The following is an 18947-nucleotide window of genomic DNA, read 5'->3' on the forward strand; positions in this document are numbered from 1 at the left end:
ATTCTGTATGGTTGAGTCACTTGTGAAACTGAAAAAATTCAACTCAATAGGGTTCTTAGAATCACAAGAGAAACACAAAATCTTGGAGCTCAAAAAAGCTCAGAAGGTAACTGGTCTTAATCTGTACCTGGATAGGAACATTCCCCAATAAGTGTGGTCATCCAGCTTTCACTTGAAGACCTCAAATAAAAGGGAATCCATTGTCTACCGATAGGCTACCCATTCCACCTTAGATGGCTCTAGTGGCTAGGAAGCTTTTCCTTTGTTTGTTTTTTCCTTGGAGACCATCTTGCTGCAATTTCTACCCATTGTTTCCAGTTGTACCATCTGAGGCTGAGGAGGAAAACTTTAACCCTTCTTCCAGATCACAGATCTAAATATATGTCTTAAAATGAATATTCTAGGGGGCGGCTAGGTGGCGCAGTGGATAAAGCACCGGCCCTGGATTCAGGAATTCCTGAGTTCAAATCCGGCCTCAGACACTTGACACTTACTAGCTGTGTGACCTTGGGCAAGTCACTTAACCCCCATTGCCCCGTAAAAAAAAAAAAAGTAAAAAAAAAAATGAATATTCTACCCATCTTCCCCCTGCCCTTTCTCCATGCTAGCTCAGGATGTTTGCTAGAAAGGACCCAAGGGATCATATCACCCTGTCCATTTTAAAGATGAGGAAATGAAATCTTGCTCCTTTCCTGTAATTTCCCCAACAGAATGGAAATTGCTTAAGGGAAGAGACAACCTTGATTTTGTTTTGGGGGTGTTTTTTTTTGGGGGGGGGTTGTTTTTGTTTTTAGTGAGGCAATTGGGGTTAAGTGACTTGCCCAGGGTCACACAGCTAGTTAAGTATTAAGTGTCTGAGGCCGGATTTGAACTCAGGTACTCCTGAGTCCAGGGCCAGTGCTCTATCCACTGCGCCATCTAGCTGCCCCTTGCTTTTGTATTTATAGCTCCAGAAACCAGGACTGTGCTTGACCGTATAGTAAACACATAACATTGCTTGTTGATAAATTGATTGATTCTTATAGCGTACATCACACTTAAGAGCGGACACTAACTCATTAAAATTGTTTCTCTCTTCATAATACTCCTAACCTATAAAATTGAAAATCGTGAATTTCCTGAAGGAATCATGATGTATTAGGTAGAAACATGGCCTCAGAGACAGGAAGATGGGTTCAGAAGCAATCTCTGACACAGGCACTTTGTTCATTTCCAACCTGGCTGTATTCCTCTGGATTTCTCCATTATACCCCAGAAGTCTTTTCATCCTAGAAGATCTCTTCTCAGAGGTATCCTCTGCCCCAGTGCCCCACCCTCTAGAGGGTAGAGAGCTCTTCCCATAACCTTCACTAAAGGAGAACACCCAGGGCAGCCAACCTTTATTTCCCATCAGCTACACTCCTCTGGACTCCTCCATCATGCCCCACTCCATGGGTACCTTGTGTCCCCCTCTCTCCTCCCTGATTTTTGTGTAATCTTCTATTAGGTTATAAGCTCCTTGAGGTCAGAGACTGTTGTTATTTTTCCCATTTGTGTTCCCAGGGCTTGGCACAATGCCTGACACATAGTAAGTGCTTAATAAATGTTTCTTGACCAACTGACTGACAGTGCTATGTGACTTTAGGCAAGTTACTTAACCTCTCCCTGTTCCCAAGTAACTATAATACTATATAATACTATAATAAATTACTAATAAATTACTAACTGATCTTCACTGTTAGAGGGAGTTTATTGACCAGGAAGAAGTTCCATATACCAATGAAATCACTTGTTCAGTCATTCAGTCATGTCCAACTCTTCATGACCCCATGGACTTGTACATGAGACTCTCTTAGCAAAGATAATGGAATGGTTTGCCATTTCCTTCTCCAGTGTGCCTGCATTTTACAGATGAGGAACTGAGGCAAATAGGGGTTAAGGGACTTGCCCAGGGTCACATAGCTACTGTTAAGGGCTAAAATTCTAGCTAGTCTGTCTAAAATATCTAATGAGTGGTCGCCAATAAATTATAAGCTTTAGCAAGAGTTAGGTTTTTAAGTATTTATTAAGGAGAATAAGAATTTGGTAAAGAGAGAGAGAAAGGCCTAGATTCCTATCTATTAAAGGGAGAGCACATTTCTAGCTCCCTTCTCCGCCAGCGTCCTCAGGAAAGAGAGCGAGACTGAGCGCCAGTCTCTTCCTTCCTCCTCCCACTAGCCCGCGTCACTTCCTGACTCCTGGTCTTGCCCTCAAAGACCTTCCCTTCATGGGCAGAACTCTTCTACAGTAAGTATCCAGCAGGTGGCGTCATTCCAATCGTTACACTACTAAGTGTCTGAGGCCAAATTTGAACTCAGATCTTCCTGACTCCAGGCCCAGTTCTCTATTCACTGTACCACCTAGCTGCCCCCTAATAAATCACTAGTCTCATTTAAATTAAAAGTTTCCCCAAATCCTACTGCACCTATAAAGCCCCCTACTAAGATTAAGGATCACCAAGGGAATGATTCACTTTAGAGCACCTTGTGTAGCATAAGATCCTGGAATGGCTGGGTCGAAGGACTGGTCTCTCTGATCTTTGCCTAAAGGTCTAAAGGACTAAAGCCTTAGTCCAGATCAGACTGAAGGGCTGGCAAGGGCACAGAAGGTAGTCGAGAGGTGCAATAACGTTTGAAAAGTTGTGATCTAGCCATGTAGAATCCACCCAGTCTCCGATAGTGAGTTGGCAAGCCTTGGCAAGCCTCCTTGTTCTGTTCTGCCAGCCTCGACACATTTTGTTTTGAAAGAGCTTCCTCTAGCTCCAGCTGAATTGGCAGGATGGACCAACCTCCTGTGGGATCAGTTTTTCCATTCTCTCAGTTCTGCTGCTCTAACACAGTGCCCATCATCTGTCAGCCTTCTATTCCTAGCTCATCCAGTGGCAGAGAAGTCCCTGTGCTTATGGTCTACTGGGAAGTGTGGGGGCTGTAGGGAAAGATGGGGGCAAGGAAGCAAAGTGCCCCATCCTCAGGCCCCTAAGACCCCGCCACCATTGCTGATGCCTCCCTGCTACCTTTATTCAGAACCGGAACTGGCCCGAGCACAGAGAATGGGAATATCCAATTTTCTAAAACCAAATTCTCTTCATCCCGGGGCAGGAATTTCCAGAGTATTATGAACATATGATTTGTAGAAGGAACAGTTTTTCAGCCCTTTGCAATCTAAAAATCATACCTAAAATTCCTAATGTCAAAGGCTACCAGTGCCATTCATAAGCTTTCTTGTCAAAAAGTCAAGTGGGGACTCCACTCCAAAGCAGAGCTGTAACAGGCAATTTTGGCATAAGCCTGGCAAGATGGTTCTTGCAGTAAGCAGCAGGTGAGGGACCCTCAAATCATCTTTTAAAAAATCCATTGAGGGGCAGCTAAGTGGCACAGTGGATAAAGCACCAGCCCTGCATTCAGGAGGACCTGAGTTCAAATCTGACCTCAGACACTTGACACTTATTAGCTGTGTGACCCTGGGCAAGTCACTTAACCCCCATTGCCCTGCAAAAAAAGGAAAGGAAAGGAAAGGAAAGGAAAGGAAAGGAAAGGAAAGGAAAGGAAAGGAAAGGAAAGGAAAGGAAAGGAAAGGAAAGGAAAGGAAAGGAAAGGAAAGGAAAGGAAAGGAAAGGAAAGGAAAGGAAAGGAAAGGAAAGGAAAGGAAAGGAAAGGAAAGGAAAGGAAAGGAAAGGAAAGGAAAGGAAAGGAAAGGAAAGGAAAGGAAAGGAAAGGAAAGGAAAGGAAAGGAAAGGAAAGGAAAGGAAAGGAAAGGAAAGGAAAAAACCATTGAGTTGAGCAGGGGTAGTGGGAGAAGACGTGGGGAGGTATGTTGTATCAGAACTGAGAACACAAAGTTCTATAGGGGAAAAACTCCAGGATCCTGGCTGAATAGACAGAAAGTGAGAAACTGTTACAAAGGCCTCTGCCAAGGAGGGGAGCAGGCAAGGGACTGGGGCAGACAGTTCATCTCAGATTCCATACTAGAACAAGGAAGCATGCTATCTGATAACTTACTATTTTAATAGATTAGGTGCTAAGCTTAGCTGTTTTTTATCTGACAAAGGAGTTGAGTGCTGTTAGCAAAGCTCAAGTCACTCTGCCCTAGTTATGGCTCTAATTGCAATTTCTAATACTAAGTATTTTCCTGAGCAGCCAGTATACACTCAGCATTGCCAAAGTGCTATAGGCAACACATCCCAAACATGATTCCTCTCCTCAAGAAATTCACTATCTCACTGGGGAGATAAAGCATCTACAATAGGAAACCATTGCAGAACTATTCAAGAGAAAATAATGTATTATACTGTATAGTACAGACTCTAAGGGTTATAAGAACTAAGAAAAAGGAAAGATTAATAAAGGCTAGAAGAATCAAGGAATTCATGATGGAGAATTTAGATTGGATTTTGAAGATGGATTGAATTTGCTTTGTCAGGGGGAAAAGGGTGTGTACACTCATTTTCCAGATATTAAAAAATGTAAAACTTGCTAAAATAAAAATAATTACTATCTACAATAAGCAAAATATGTTCTCAACAGAATTCATCCATCAGTGAAACCTAGAAATGTACCTAAAGAAATGCTTCTTTTGTGTAGCACATCATATGTATGGAGCAGTCACAGCAATAATTCAGTTCTCCAGATTTGCCAGAAGCCTCATCTTCGGACACACATATATTTCAGGGCAAGATATGAACTTCATGCTTGTTTTATCCCCAAAATTAAAATTTAAATAAATAAATAAATGTAATATGTGGAAATCATATGCTGGATAATTTTTATTTATTTTTATTTTTTAAAAAGATATCAATTTCATTAACTGTTGCTACTATTCCAACTTCTCTCTACCTTGTGTTGGGTCAGAAAATCCAAAGCAGAAGAAAATAATAAGCTGTATAGTTCTTGGGGCACAGCAGAACTGACATTTATGAGTTATGGATGGGAGTCTTGACCTCTTCCTGATTACATCAATTCTAAATAAAGAACTAAATATCTCCTGTCAGGTCTGAGCTTAATTACTTTCAGAAGTGGGTGCTCAGCACTCATTGATGTCAGAGTGAAGAACAAACCTCAGTGTATAAAAATATTAATCAAATTAATTATTGCCTCTTTAATCAGACCTCTCCCTCTGCAGCTCAGTAAGGACAAGTATATGTATTACAAGGACAAAATAGGAATTCTTAACTGTGTGGAATAATTACCTTGTGGTAGAAAGATGACTGGTTCTGTTGTATGGTGACGTGGATGCCAATCTCAACTTGACCACTAGTTAGCTCTGTGTCCCTCTGCAGGTCTCAGTTTCCTCATCTGCAAAACAGGACATTAGGGCTAGACAGCCTTCTGAACATAAGATTCAATGAAGACTTCTCTCTCAAACTGCCAATGGGTTTCTGAATCTGAAGCCTCCTACTTTTCTAAGCATCGAGATCATTTGTTTTAGTTTTCCCTGCAAATGAATGGGAAAAAGGCAAAAGAATAAACACACATGGAAGAGGGACTTCCCTATGGTAAATCACTTTAAGCCATCACCATTTGTCTTTGTTTGAAATTCTTCCTTTATTTTGTATATTTGTCTAGAAACAAGCTTTGAAGCACCCTCTTCCTAATTTCCTATCTCCCTCAAGAGTATCACTGTCCTTCCATTCAACCACATTCACAACTTTGGAGTAATCTCCAACTCTTGACCAGTCCTCATCCACCACACCCAACTGGTTGCCAGTTCTTATTGATTCTACCTCCACAGCATCATCTTCATGCATCTTTAGTGTGTCTACCACACTAGGTGTTGGCCTTCCCCATCTCCTGTTTACCCTACTATACTAACTACCAAAGAGTTATCTCTACCACAAATATTTACCCTCTCCAGTTCATACTCTATGCTGCAGCCAAATTGATATTCCTAAGGAGCAGGCCTGACCATATCATTTTTTTACTAAAAAAAACTTCAATTTAAAATCCTTTGCCATCTAATTCCATCTATATTTCTAGACTTTTTTTTCACAATACTTCCCTTCACATAATCTACATTCTAGCCATGGAGATGACGTTCCATCTCTCACCTCCATGCTTTTGCTAAGCCCATGACTGAAAGGCTTTCCTAGTATCTCAGGGATCACAGGGAAAATGAAGGGTAGGTCCAAGTAGTTCTACCTGAACAAGTCACTAGAATGAAGGTGTCCTAGTATGGACCCATAAAGACACCTTCAAGTATTTTAGGATCATGGAACTTTAGAAATGGAAGGAACTTTGTAGGCTGTCTAGTCCGACACTCATTTATCCAAATAAAGGATATGAAGGTCTAGAAAGATGAATAACTCACTCATACTGACCCAGACAATCAGTGTCAGATTCTCATTAATACCCAATCACATGCCACATGTCATATGTTTTTATCAATAATGATATCAAGTAAGGGAAATTCATATGAGCATAAACTTAGAACTAGAAGGGATCTCAGAGCTCATTGCTTCAACCTCCTTGTTTTAGAGAAATGGAAACAGGATGGGAAAGGTTAAGTGACTTGCACTAAGGTTACACAAATATTATCAGAGCCAGAAGTTGAACTCAAGTTCTCTGACTCCAACTCCAGTATTCTTTCTGCTACCCCATACCAAATTGATAAATCAACAGGGAAATGTAGAAATCAGGAAATGGATCTCTATCTATATACAACTGTGGTCAGATAATGTGGCTCTCTATTAGATTATTTCTGTTTCTACATTTGATCAAATTTCAAGACAAACTACAGACTACAGAATAAAAAATTATTAATCCCATAGATTATGTGTCATAGCAATGTCATAAGGCTACTTCTATCAAAACGGGTATCATACATCATTCATAGAGTATTACAGGATTGTACCTAGTCCCATATTAATGGTCTCTTCAAATTACATTAATGGTGTGAGTCCACAGGAGGGTTAAAATGAGCCAAAGGTAATGTAACACATTTAGCCCAATTACCGTTTATGAGAAGCTCTACAAAATTTACTCCCACTGACCAACAAGCATTCTTGGAGAAATTAGGATCTTTCTCCAATCCTATGGCTAGTTTTAGCTGTCTGGAACTGAAGGCTGTTGATAATAAACAAGAGGGGCAGAAAGTATTTCTTGGCGAGATATCTCAGGCTGGTGACAATGTGGCTCATCAGTCAACAGGTGTTAAGAAATGTAACAAAGCCAAAACCCTCTGTGTGTGTGTGTGTGTGTGTGTGTGTGTGTGTGTATTCATCCCACCCGATATCCAGGTTGAACAACACATCCTCAAAGTGAGAAGAAATCCATACCCCTTTGGAGCATGAACAGTATCTGTTAGTTATCTAATCTTCTATAAGGTGTCAGTAAAACGGACATGTGCCATGCTTACATACCCATTGTAGGAGGAGTGATCACTATCATTTCCATGCTTTTACAATCCAATCCTATTTCATCAAGCTGAACCCTTTTAATCCCTACCAGCTGACACCAGCTAGAGCTGCCACTAGGCAGATTATACCTGAGCCATCCTTACCAGGTTGATTCTCTCTTACAGCCACTGAATCACAATGGCTCAGAACACATGAGCAACTTTTCAGTCTGACTTTTTCTCTTTCACATGACACTCCATCTCTCATTCCTATGCATTTGCACTGACTGTCCCCCACACTTGGAATGCATTCCCACCTTGTCTCGGGCCTCTTAGAAACCCTTGTTTCTTTCAAAACTCTGTTCAAGTGCCACCTTCTGATAGGTGTTCCCTAATCCTCACCCAACTACCAGTAACTTCCCCTGCAAAAATTGATCTTGTAATGAGTTTTATATATACTTATTTATGTTTATGTTCTCTCCCCAGATGGACCAAAAACTCCTTCAAGGATTCATTTTTAGTTTGTATCACCAGAGCCACACCTAACACATAGGAAGTGTTTAATAAAAGCTTGATAATAGATTTCCTGACTGGATCTGTTCACTCCCTGTCTGTCCCTGCATTACCAGCACTACACCAAATGCTCCCAGAAACTAACACTCCCGTGGCACCCTGTGACTTTCCAGAATCTCACACTAACAGGGAGACAGGCATACCTTCATCACCATTAGACATAATTAGACACCATAAACAAGACATAGTTTATTCCCTGTCTTACATAAATCTGCGATGTACATTTGCTGCATTTGACATCACCCTTATCTGTCAGTGCTAGAGAGAGCCTGGGAGACCAAGAGGGTAGATGAAGCTATTTTAGTATACTGGTACAGAGTTGAGAATCCATTAGGCAGACAGTTGTCACAATAGATAGAACAGATCCTGCTTCAGACCTTCGCTAGTTGTGTGACTCTGGGCAATTCACTTAACCTCTCTTAGTCTCAGTTTCTTCATCTGTAAAATGGGGGTGATAATAAATATCTACACCCCCCACAGAGTTGTCAAGATCAAATGATACATGTTTCAGTCATATCTGACTCTTCATGATCCCACTTGTAGAATACAAGTGGGTTGCCATTTCCTTCTCCAGCTCAGACCTTAATTCAAATCTGGCCTCGGATACTTACTAGTTGTGGATCCCAGGGCAAGTACACTTAATCCTGTTTGCCTCAGTTTCCTCATCTATAAAATGGGCTGGAAAAGAAAATGGCAAACCACTCCAGGATCTTTGCCAAGAAAACCCCAAAAGGGGTCAAGAAGAGTCAGACACAACTGAAAACAATTGAACAACAAATGTTCAAGGCAAATAACTGAGCAAGATATTTGCAAGGTCATTATTATATTCTTTCTACCACCTAATGGGTTGTTTTGAACAACTGAAAGTACAATATTAATATAAGACAGTATGAAGTCAAAGCCCTGGTCATGCCTCTCCCCCTGCCTTTAGTTAAGTGTTCAGGTGTACCTGGAGCTGTAGCCACCAACTGCAGACAATCAGTCCATTATTCTTAAGCAGATAACAAAAGAGGGGAAACCACACTTACAAGGAGCTACCTGTGCTTGTACATCCAGTAGAGCTAAAGGATTTGTGTGACTGACACTTCCCACTGGCACCCATGCAAGGGCAAATGGCATTCATTAAGGGAAACCATTCATAAAATTTATATCATTGCATCTTAAAAGCAATTCTATTTGGGGATTAGAACTGGAGGAAGTTCAAGGACAAAGAACAGGCCCTCAAGCCCACTATTGTTTATGTCCCTGTGATGGATGCTGGGAGAGTCTCCCAATTCACATACCCCCTTAGGCAAGAAACAACATAAAGGAGTATATTGTGAGCCCCAGCTCCTCACCACAGGTGCTCTGCAAAGGAAATAGTGCCACAATGGCTCCTCTGAACAGAAGAGCCTTCTTTAAGGAAATAATTCTATTTAATAACCTTATTCCCCCCCTTATTTTCTTTATCACTCACTCCCTGGCACCCTCCCCTCTGATTGTGTTTTCCTTGGAGGCTGGATCTCAAAGCATCTTAGCTTCCTCTCCCACTGGGCAATTTATGGTTCACCAGCCTGGGTATCTGACCCACCTGACTTTTGGATGGTCAGCATTGGCCCCAACTGGCTGCTATGCTCTTTCCCTTAGTGGAGTGCTACACAGGGCCCTGTTTGCACAATGTCCTTTCCTGGTCATCTGGCCCACTCCCTCTGTCCTTCATTTCTCTGGCCCGGCACTTTGCAGAGCTGGTGCTTCCAGCTGACAGCCCCAAGCAGCCTTCAACTCCTGAAGGGCCTGTGATCAAACTGGCTATTGAGTACTGAACAAGTCATTTATCTTTCCCCTCCAAACCCTTCTCTTTTCCTAATTTCCCCATTACTTTTTTTTTTTTGGTGAGGCAATTGGGGTTAAGTGACTTGCCCAGGGTCACACAGCTAGTAAGTGTCAAACATCTGAGGCCGGATTTGTATTCAGGTACTCCTGACTCCAGGGCCGGTGCTCTATCTACTGCGGCACCTAGCTGCCCCTTTCTCCATTACTTTGATGAGAATCATCATCCTCTAAGTCAAAGCTTCTTGAACTGTGGGTCACAACCCCATGTGAAGTCCTGTAACTTAATGTGGGGTTTGCTAAAAATTTAGCAATGAGAGTAAAAGGTTATGTATACCCATTTTATATACCTACAGGCCTAGATTCATGTAAAAATTTCTCAGGCAAAAAGGGATCATGAGTGGAAAAACTTTGAGAAGTCCTGCTCTAAGTCACACATCCTTGGTGTGGATGGGGAGCATGATGCAAGTGGTAGCTGGGCAGTGCAATGGTGCACAGAGCACTGTGCCTGTAGTCAGGAAGACCTGAATTCAAATCCTGCCTCAGACACTTACTAGCTATATAACCCTGGGTAAGTCACAGTCTCTTTGCCTCAGTTTCCTCACTTCCCAGGGTTGTTGTCAGGATTGAATGAGATAAAATTGTAAAATGCTTAGCATTGTGCCTAACACATAGTAGGTGCTTTATAAATGTTAGCTATTATTGTTGATTTCTTTAGCTTGTGACACAGTTGTCTGTTCCTCAGTGTCCTCATCTTGGACATTCCCTTCTTTCTTGTCTTTTGTGATATGGCTCTCTCCTGGCTCTCCCCCTGCCTATCAGAACCTCCTTCTTAGGAATTTTTTCTTTTTTTCTGGATCACCATTCATGTCCCCCAAGGCTCTGTCCTCAGCCCCCAACTCTTGTCTTTCTATACCATTTCTTAGTGATCTCATCAATTCCCATAGGTTCAATTATCACCTCTTTATAGATTATTTCCTATTCTCTGGCCTTATTATTTCTTCTGAGCAACAACTCTACCTCACCTACTACGTCCTGATCATCTTGTCAAGTCTATTTCCATAACACCCCTCAGATGTTTCACTTTCTCTTCAAACAGACACCACCAGGTTAAGGGCTTCATCACCTGCCCTGTTGCAATTACTTGATCTCTCTCCTTAAGTTTCTCCCCTCTCAAAATAATATTCCACATGGCCGTCAAAGTGATTTTTTTTCCTAAGGCACAGGTATGACTGGCTATTCCTCTGCTCAATAAAATCCAGTGGCTCCCTTTTAGTTCCAGGATCAAATGGAATTTATAACAGGTTGCCTTCACAACCTTCCCTCAACCCTTCAATCAAGCTGCAAATCTTGCCTTTTCACTGGCTGTCCCTTGCATCTAGAATGCTAGCTCTCCAACCTAACCCCTGCCTTATAAACTCCCTGGTACCTTCAAGACTCTGCTTAAAACCCACCTTCTTCAGGAGACCACTCCCTGTCCCTCCCACCTCCCTCAAGCCCCATAGTGCCTTTCCTCTGAGGTTATTTCCACTTCATACATACACACACACACACACACACACACACATATACATATACATATACATATTGTGTTGTTTAAAAATCTAAGTGTGGGTTCTAATCTGTTCCCCCAGTTTTGGGGGAAACTGGCTAAAATCATTGATAAATTAGGCTTTTGAGGGTTTATTAAAAGATATAAGATAGTAAAGAGAGAGAAAGATTGAGGACAGATTCCTTATAGCATGGAAATCCTAGTCTTCCTAACCACTCACATGAAGTCCTACCACCAAGCCAATGTCTTAAACCAAAGAAGAAGAAGCCCTCTGCCAGCGTCTGCTTCCTACTTTGTGTCCTCCTCCCAGAAATGGGAGGCTCTTCAAGTTGATTGGCTGAGAGGGGTCTACTAAGTCAATGAAGTCAGACCTCTGGTCGTCTACCAAACTCCATTATTTTAACACATTCCCCCCTTTGTTTCTTCGAGGAACATGGAACATGGAGTGTTTCCTTGATGAACCAATATCCATTCTACTTCATATATATAGAGAGAGAGCCATAGCCATATATGTTGTATGTAAATTTTTTGCATATTGTCGCTTACATTCAAATGTAAACTCCTTGAGGGAAGGGACCATGTTTTTTGCCTTTATTTCTATCCCTAGTACTTAGCTCAGTGCTTAGAATAGGGTAATTACTTAATAAACATTTCATTATTGACTAGTCTCGGTCCTCCAAACTTCATTATTTCTGTTGAGAAAACAACCATTCTGCCAATCACTTAGGTTTGCAATCAATAAACATTCTAAAAACCCAGGAGGATGGGGCTAATTTTAGAACCTCTTAATGAGTCATGGGGTTTAGTCAGTAAAAGTTTCTATTTGAAGTTTCACACAATATTCTTGCTCCATATTTCTATCATTGGGCAGAGTGGTGACAAACAAGAGTAGTGAATAAAATAGACCCTCAAATGAGAGGTTCTATGCTGTCCTTTTGGTGCAGATAAGATCCATCAGTCACAAAATGTGATTATGATCTGAAAAGTTCCAAGATTAAAAGATTATAAATGTAATATGTTATTAAAGTTTTTAAGAGAATTTTTAAGGCCAGGCTTTATATTCAATACAGTGACATATAATTAAATATGAATACTTGAACTCATGATTCTCAGCATAATACACTGAGATAATAATACTTCAAGGATTTATGATTTCATCTGTGTGGGCTTGTTCTGCCAACAGATGTTCCACTGGCATGACCTTTTAAAATCCAGGGTCACTTTCATGACTCACCTGTAGGAGGAAATAAGGGGAGACAGATTCCAGCCAAGGCTCATCTTTGGTCAAAAGTGATGGTAGGTCATAGTATTCAGTTATGCTATAGATATTGTTTGATGGCAGGTGTTGACAGTTTAGGAAGGACTGTGTTTATGTATCTGTCTTCTTTTTTTAATTTACTGCTTGATAATTCATTTTTTAAATATTTTATTGACATATTTTTTTATTTTACAACACCTTCATTTCTAAATGTATCCCTTCCCTACCCAGCAAGTCATTTTTGGTAACAAAGAATAAAAGAGAAAGAGAAAAAAAAGCAGTCCAGCAAAACCAAGCAATACATCAACAATAACCTTATAGGATATGAAATTTTCAATCTCATAGAACCCCATCCCCCCACTTCTTGCAAAGAAGAGAGAAGTAGGTGAATTTTCTCAGTTCTCTGGGATCAGTCTCAGTCATTGTACTTAAACAATGTTCAGTTGGGTCTTTTTATTCTTTCAATGTGATCCTTCAAAATATTGTTCTCTTTGTAATGTTTACTTCACTCTGTATCAGTTCATGTCTTCAATACTTCTCTGAATGTTATGTTTCTTATGATGTGGTAATATTATATTACTTTCTGTGCTGCAATTTGTATAAACATTTTCTAATCAGTCGGCATCTACTTTAAGATCTTTACTCTTATTTCTTTTTTTAACCAGTCCTTCAACTTTATTCATATGGGAAACTCCCAGTGATTAAATTCTCTACACCCATGCAGATCAGCAACTTCTCTTAATTTTACATTCTTAGTCACCTGGGCTACTAAGAGAATAAGTGACTTGCCCAGAGTCATACAACCAGTATGTAGCAGAAGTAGGACCTGTACTCAGGCCTTTCTACCTGAGGCTAGCCCTCTACCAAACAATGCTAAAGCTGCCTTTCTTCCAGTTATTTACTACTGCTCAAAGTACTAGCATGGATATTGTGGAGTTTACTTCCTTGTGATCTATGCCTACTAATGGTATCTTTGGGTCAAAGGTTGTGAATATTTCATCTGTTTTTTAAAGGGATTTCATACCAGACGTTCCTCTTCCTCCTCATGTCATCTAAAGATATGTCTCCCAATACTTTCTTCTCATCCAGTGTCATAGCAGCAGCCACTAAGAGGTTACCATATGTAAAAGTCTACAGGATAGCTAGGCACCTGCCAACCACTCAGATCAAGGTGCTGTAGTGATTATAATAATTAAAAGGAGAAGTCCACAGGACTTGAAAGTTTACAAAAGGTGATTCTCATCATAATGTTTGAGGTAGGTCGTGCAAGTATTCTTCTCTCCACTTTACAGATGAGGAAACTGAAGTACTGATAGGAAAAGTGACTTATAGTCACTCAGCTAGTAGAGTACTTAGGTTTGACATCTTCTGACTCTGAGAACCAGTGCCATAAATTTCTGGTACTTGGGTCTTAAATAACTTTGAGCTCTAAAGTAGCTTCCTATTGAGTACAGTGGATAAAAGAATTTATTTTCCGCAAAGCTGCTCAAGGAACTGACAACAGTGGTCAGAGGAGAAGTGCATAGTCAGAGGACAGTTATTGCTTTATGAAAAATCTCATGGACGCCACCAGAACTTTGACAGAAACAATCACCCAATTCCTGGAGAAATTGGCCAGGCACCCTACAGTACTGACCACACATAGACTTGGAAACCTCCTTGTGAGTAGAGATAACACTAAGCAAGATTCACCAGAATTTGAAGGATTGTCTAATTATCATGACTGCAGGTTCTTCAACAAGTCTTCTTCAGAACAACTGGTTAGAAGGTCTTGACCCTTGTACAATTCCTAGAAGCCATTTGGAAGAAATGGCCACAAGAGAGTCCAAGCCAAGCCTCCCTTTTAGGACTTTACAAAACTTAAGGAGAGTAGGGGCAGCTAGGTGGCACAGTGGATAAAGCACCGGCCCTGGATTCAGAAGGACCTGAGTTCAAATCTGGTCTCAGACACTTGACACTAGCTGTGTGACCCTGGGCAAGTCACTTAACCCTCATTGCCGCCACCCAAAAAAAGAGAGATAAAAAAACTGAAGGAGAGGAGGAAAAAATAAAAGGTTTCAGAAGCTCATACCTCAGAGTAGTATAGAATCTCACATTTCTTAGGAGATAACATGGCAGCTACTAGAATATTCAGGAATGGTTGAAGAATGGTTGCTTTGTTCTCACTAGGGATGCCAACCAAATTCTCAGCATGCACCTGGTTTGGCTAAAGTTTTATCACCAAAACCACCTGTTTCTATTCTATTTTATTCATTTCCAAAATAATTCGGCTAGGAACTGTAAATGTAAAACCAAAAACCAAATAGTTCCTTCCCTCAAGGAGTTTGAATTCTATCACAGGGAAGGGGAACGAATTGGTACATTAATATATCAGAGAGTAAAAAATGTTCTCCTCCAACTGCTTTGAGGCAATGAAGGGGTTTTCTCTGGTCCTTGCCATCACACTACGCCTAATAGCAAAGGAAGGCACTTGGGATTGATTCACTTGTTTCTACCACTCCTCTGACCCAGATAATATGGGAATATGTTAACTGCCAGAGAAGAGGATTCTTAGAGGTTTACAGAGCTATGGAAAGGAAGACACATAGTATAGAATCTTTTATAGGTCAATGTGGCAGAGAAAGGTGGTAATTCTGAGTCCTGGGATGGGACTGTAGTAGCTGGGACCTAAGGAAACAAAGGAATGCAGGCAAAAATCTGAAGAATACTGGAGTGATATAAGCAAAGAAGGATGGTACAAGAACTATAGAAACAGCAGAGAAGAGAACCAATGCTTTGAAGAGCTACATATGGTAGGACACACCTACAGCGAGACCAACTTAGAGGCTTAGAAATAGACTCTACCATTCAGGCTGTAACTGTAAGCATCTGGTGTTATTCAGGTTTCTGGGGAGAGATCTGCTCACCAATGGGAATGATTATTTTCTAGGGACTCTTTTATGAGTTCAATTTTTAAAAATAATCTATAGGGGCAGCTAGGTGGCGCAGTGGATAGAGCACCGGCCCTGGAGTCAGGAGTACCTGAGTTCAGATCCGGCCTCAGACACTTAACACTTACTGGCTGTGTGACCCTGGGCAAGTCACTTAACCCCAATTGCCTCACTAAAAAAAAAAACAACAACAAAAATCTATAAATAAATCTATACATTCATTATCCCATGTGCTTACAAAGGGAGTTGATGACTACACTCTGAGTGTCAAGGTAGAATGTAAGATAGTCTAGTTTCAAATTGTATGAAGAAGAGATGAGCCAGGAAATATCAGTCCCTGGGACCTGTTGTGTCAAGAGGAAACCTTGAACACAAAGGCTACAATCATGTATAGTGTTATAGCATAGTTTTATCATTTGTTTCTTTTTATTTTTGCAGGATTTTATTGTTTCTTTTAATCTTTAGTAATCCTAGTCATGGCACAGTGGATTGAACACCCAGCCTAGAGTCAGGAAGACCTGAGTTCTGATCTGGCCTCAGACATTTACTAGCTGTGTAACCCTGGGCAAGTCGTTTGACCCTGTTTGCCTCAGTTTCCTCATCTGTAGAATGAGTTGAAGAAAGAAATGGCAAATCACTCCAGTATTTTTGCCAAGAAAGCCCAAATGTGGCTACAGAGAGTCAGATGACTGAAATGAATCAACAACAATAACAATCACCCTAGTGGCAATTCAGACCAACCCTAGGGCTATGGTAGCCCAAAAAAGCCTTCCCTGGAATTCAAGACCACCTATGTAGAGTCCATAAAATCTAGGACCCAAAGTACAAAATTAATGACTTACTGAAGAGGCTATAAGGTCCCTACAAGATTAACATATGAAGTCAACATTCCATGTGTGTGAACCCTCGTGAGAAGAAATTTTATAATTTTATTTGAATCCAGTTACCATGAGTAGAAAAAGAATTGGTTAAAGAAATAAAGTCAGCATTATACTGTCTTAAACATTCAAATAAAATGACATTCAAAACTGGAAATTCAACAAACAGAATTGTCACACTTCCTCTGGAGAATATCACAAGAGGGCCTGCTGAAAATAAATAAGCTTTGTGGACTCTTTTTAAATGTCAAACTGACTCATTAAGCTAAGTACACTGGCAAGTTGCTGCTAATGAAATGTGGCTTTTTTGGGGGGATTCTATGGAACTAGGCTATCAGAATTGTGGCAGCATCCTGTCAGTCTAAAAGGTGGGTACATTTCTTACATCTAGAATAAATCAGAAAACAGAATGAAAATAGAAATCACAAGTCATGCATGAAAACCAGAATGCAGGGATCAGGAAACAAGGATAGGAGCAGGTCTCTGCATTAAAGTTGGGAAAGAAACATCAAGGATAACTCTGTCACTGAGCTTTCATGTCAAACATGATCTGACCAATCACTTCTTGTCCTGAGGTTCCCTTGAATTGACCTCACTTCTACCCATTGCTCACTGATCAACAGCAACTAGACTTTCACTTATTGAGCATTTCAAGTGACTACATGTCCAAACAACAATCTGGCCTGGGTGGAGCTTAGGAGCCTAAACCAGTTGGCAATTAAACCAGAGAAATCCAACCTTGATTTGAGTTGTTCTTGATCTTAGAAATCCTGGAAAATACTAGGAATATTCAGAAAATTGCTAGGTAACTAATAGGATGTGACAGGTGAGAGAGATGGAAAAGTCAGAGGTAACACCAGGTTCGCAAACATGGGAGACTCAGGGAATGAAGAATGGTGATAGCAGAAATCATGATGTGAGAAAGGGTAAGTAGGTGTAGTGATAAAGAGTATAATCTTAGCTTTAGACATGATGAGTTTGAGGTGTCAGTGGAACATCTGGAGGGAGGGTTGGATGTCCTGCAGATCCTTGAAGTAGTCAGTCTGAAGGCCAGAAGTGAGGTCAGGACTGGAGTTCTAGATTAGAGAATTGTCTATACAGAGATAATAATTTACAATATGGAAGTGAAAGAGGTTGGAGAGAAGAAGGAGAAGGAGGGGGAGGAGAAGGAGGAGGAGGAGGAGGAGAAGGAGAAGAAGAAGAAGAAGAAGAAGAAGAAGAAGAAGAAGAAGAAGAAGAAGAAGAAAGACAAGGAGAAGAAAGAAGAAGAAGAAGAAGAAGAAGAAGAAGAAGAAGAAGAAGAAAGACAAGGAGAAGAAAGAAGAAGAAAAAACAAGGAGGAGGAGGAGGAGGAGGAACTAGCACTGGCTGCTGATGGAGAGAGAGGAGAAACTGGACATGAAAGAGAAGAACCAGGACAGTGTGGTATCTGAAGGCAAGGGAGCAGACAATGTACAAGGGAGATCTGGAGGTTGGGGGAGGAGGAGAGAAGGAGTTAATACTGTCAAATCCTGCAAAGATGTGAAGATGGATGAGAAATCATGGCATATTGAAAAGCACTGGATGAATAATCAGATTGGCTGGGTTTGAATCCAATCACTTAACTTCTTAGGATAAATGTAATCCCAGACAGCTAACTTAAATTCTACAGGACTCATCTTCCTCAAATGCAAAAACAAAGATGTTAGACTAGATGTTATCTAAGGTCCCTTGCTTCAAAACTTTAAGGAAAGGCAGACAATGTGGTCAAGTAGATAGGAGACAAGATTTGGAGTCAGATCATCTGAGTTCAAAATCTGGCTCTGTTACTTAGTACCTGTGTGACCTTGGGCAAGTCTGGACAAGACCTTGGCCTTCACCTTTCTGGGCCTCAACTTTCTTACCTCTCAGTGCCCCAAGGGGTCAGATACTTCTGGTGCCTGTAAATATGTGATTTTGTCAGCATCTAAATAGGATAGAAGAACAAAGGGAAGTTTATTTTAGGATCTAAAAGACCTAGATATGTTTATAGTCAGGTAAGAAGGAGCCAGAGGGTCCTTCAGCAAGAGAAATGTGATATGAGAAAGAGAGAGTGGAGGAGGGCAAGGGGAGAGAGAGAGAAAGAGAGAGAGAGAAAGAGAGAGAGAGAAAGAGAGAGAGAGAGAAGGAAAGGAAGAAAGTAGCACAGAATTCCCAAAACTAGTAAGAAAAGCAAATCAACAAAAATCTAAGGACTGGGACTACAGGGATGGAGAAGCTGAGATCCAGAGGATACATAGGCAATACTGAATGTGAGACCTTTGAAATCTCAAAAATTTTTGAAATTGAAGCAAATGGCCAGGTCAAAAGTAGGGAAAGGCAAAATAATCCAAGCAAGAGGCTGAGTTCTTTAACTAAAGACAAAGCAGAAGCTTAGAGAGACTTAAAGTTTCCAGAGGAAAAGGTTATTATTATTATTGTTTAATTTTTCTTCTCATAACAGCCTGGCTGGAAGGGTGATAGAGTCAGCTAGAAAAGCACAAAGCAGCCTTCTGTGCTGGGGAAGCGAAGAAAAGTGGGCCCAAGTACAACCCCCTAGTTATGCACTGGGTTCCTTTAGCACGGTTTTTATGCCATTGCTA

The 18947-nt window shown here is 40.8% G+C and overlaps 1 long non-coding RNA gene across 2 annotated transcripts in view; it reads right to left on the reverse strand.

Moving 5' to 3' along the window:
* LOC122725334 overlaps positions 1–18947 on the reverse strand; it is a 128081-nt gene that overhangs the window by 40303 nt on the left and 68831 nt on the right. Inside the window, exons 2-3 of one of the 2 annotated variants that reach the window (XR_006352723.1) lie at positions 18231–18292; positions 5204–5309 (exon numbers count right to left, since the gene is read on the reverse strand). This is a non-coding gene — a long non-coding RNA (uncharacterized LOC122725334). The remainder of the gene's footprint in view (positions 1–5203; positions 5310–18230; positions 18293–18947) is intronic. The other variant, XR_006352724.1, reaches the window with a different exon arrangement.

The sequence above is a fragment of the Dromiciops gliroides genome, chromosome 4 (assembly GCF_019393635.1).
Source record: "Dromiciops gliroides isolate mDroGli1 chromosome 4, mDroGli1.pri, whole genome shotgun sequence".
In the NCBI taxonomy this organism is placed as follows: domain Eukaryota; kingdom Metazoa; phylum Chordata; class Mammalia; order Microbiotheria; family Microbiotheriidae; genus Dromiciops; species Dromiciops gliroides.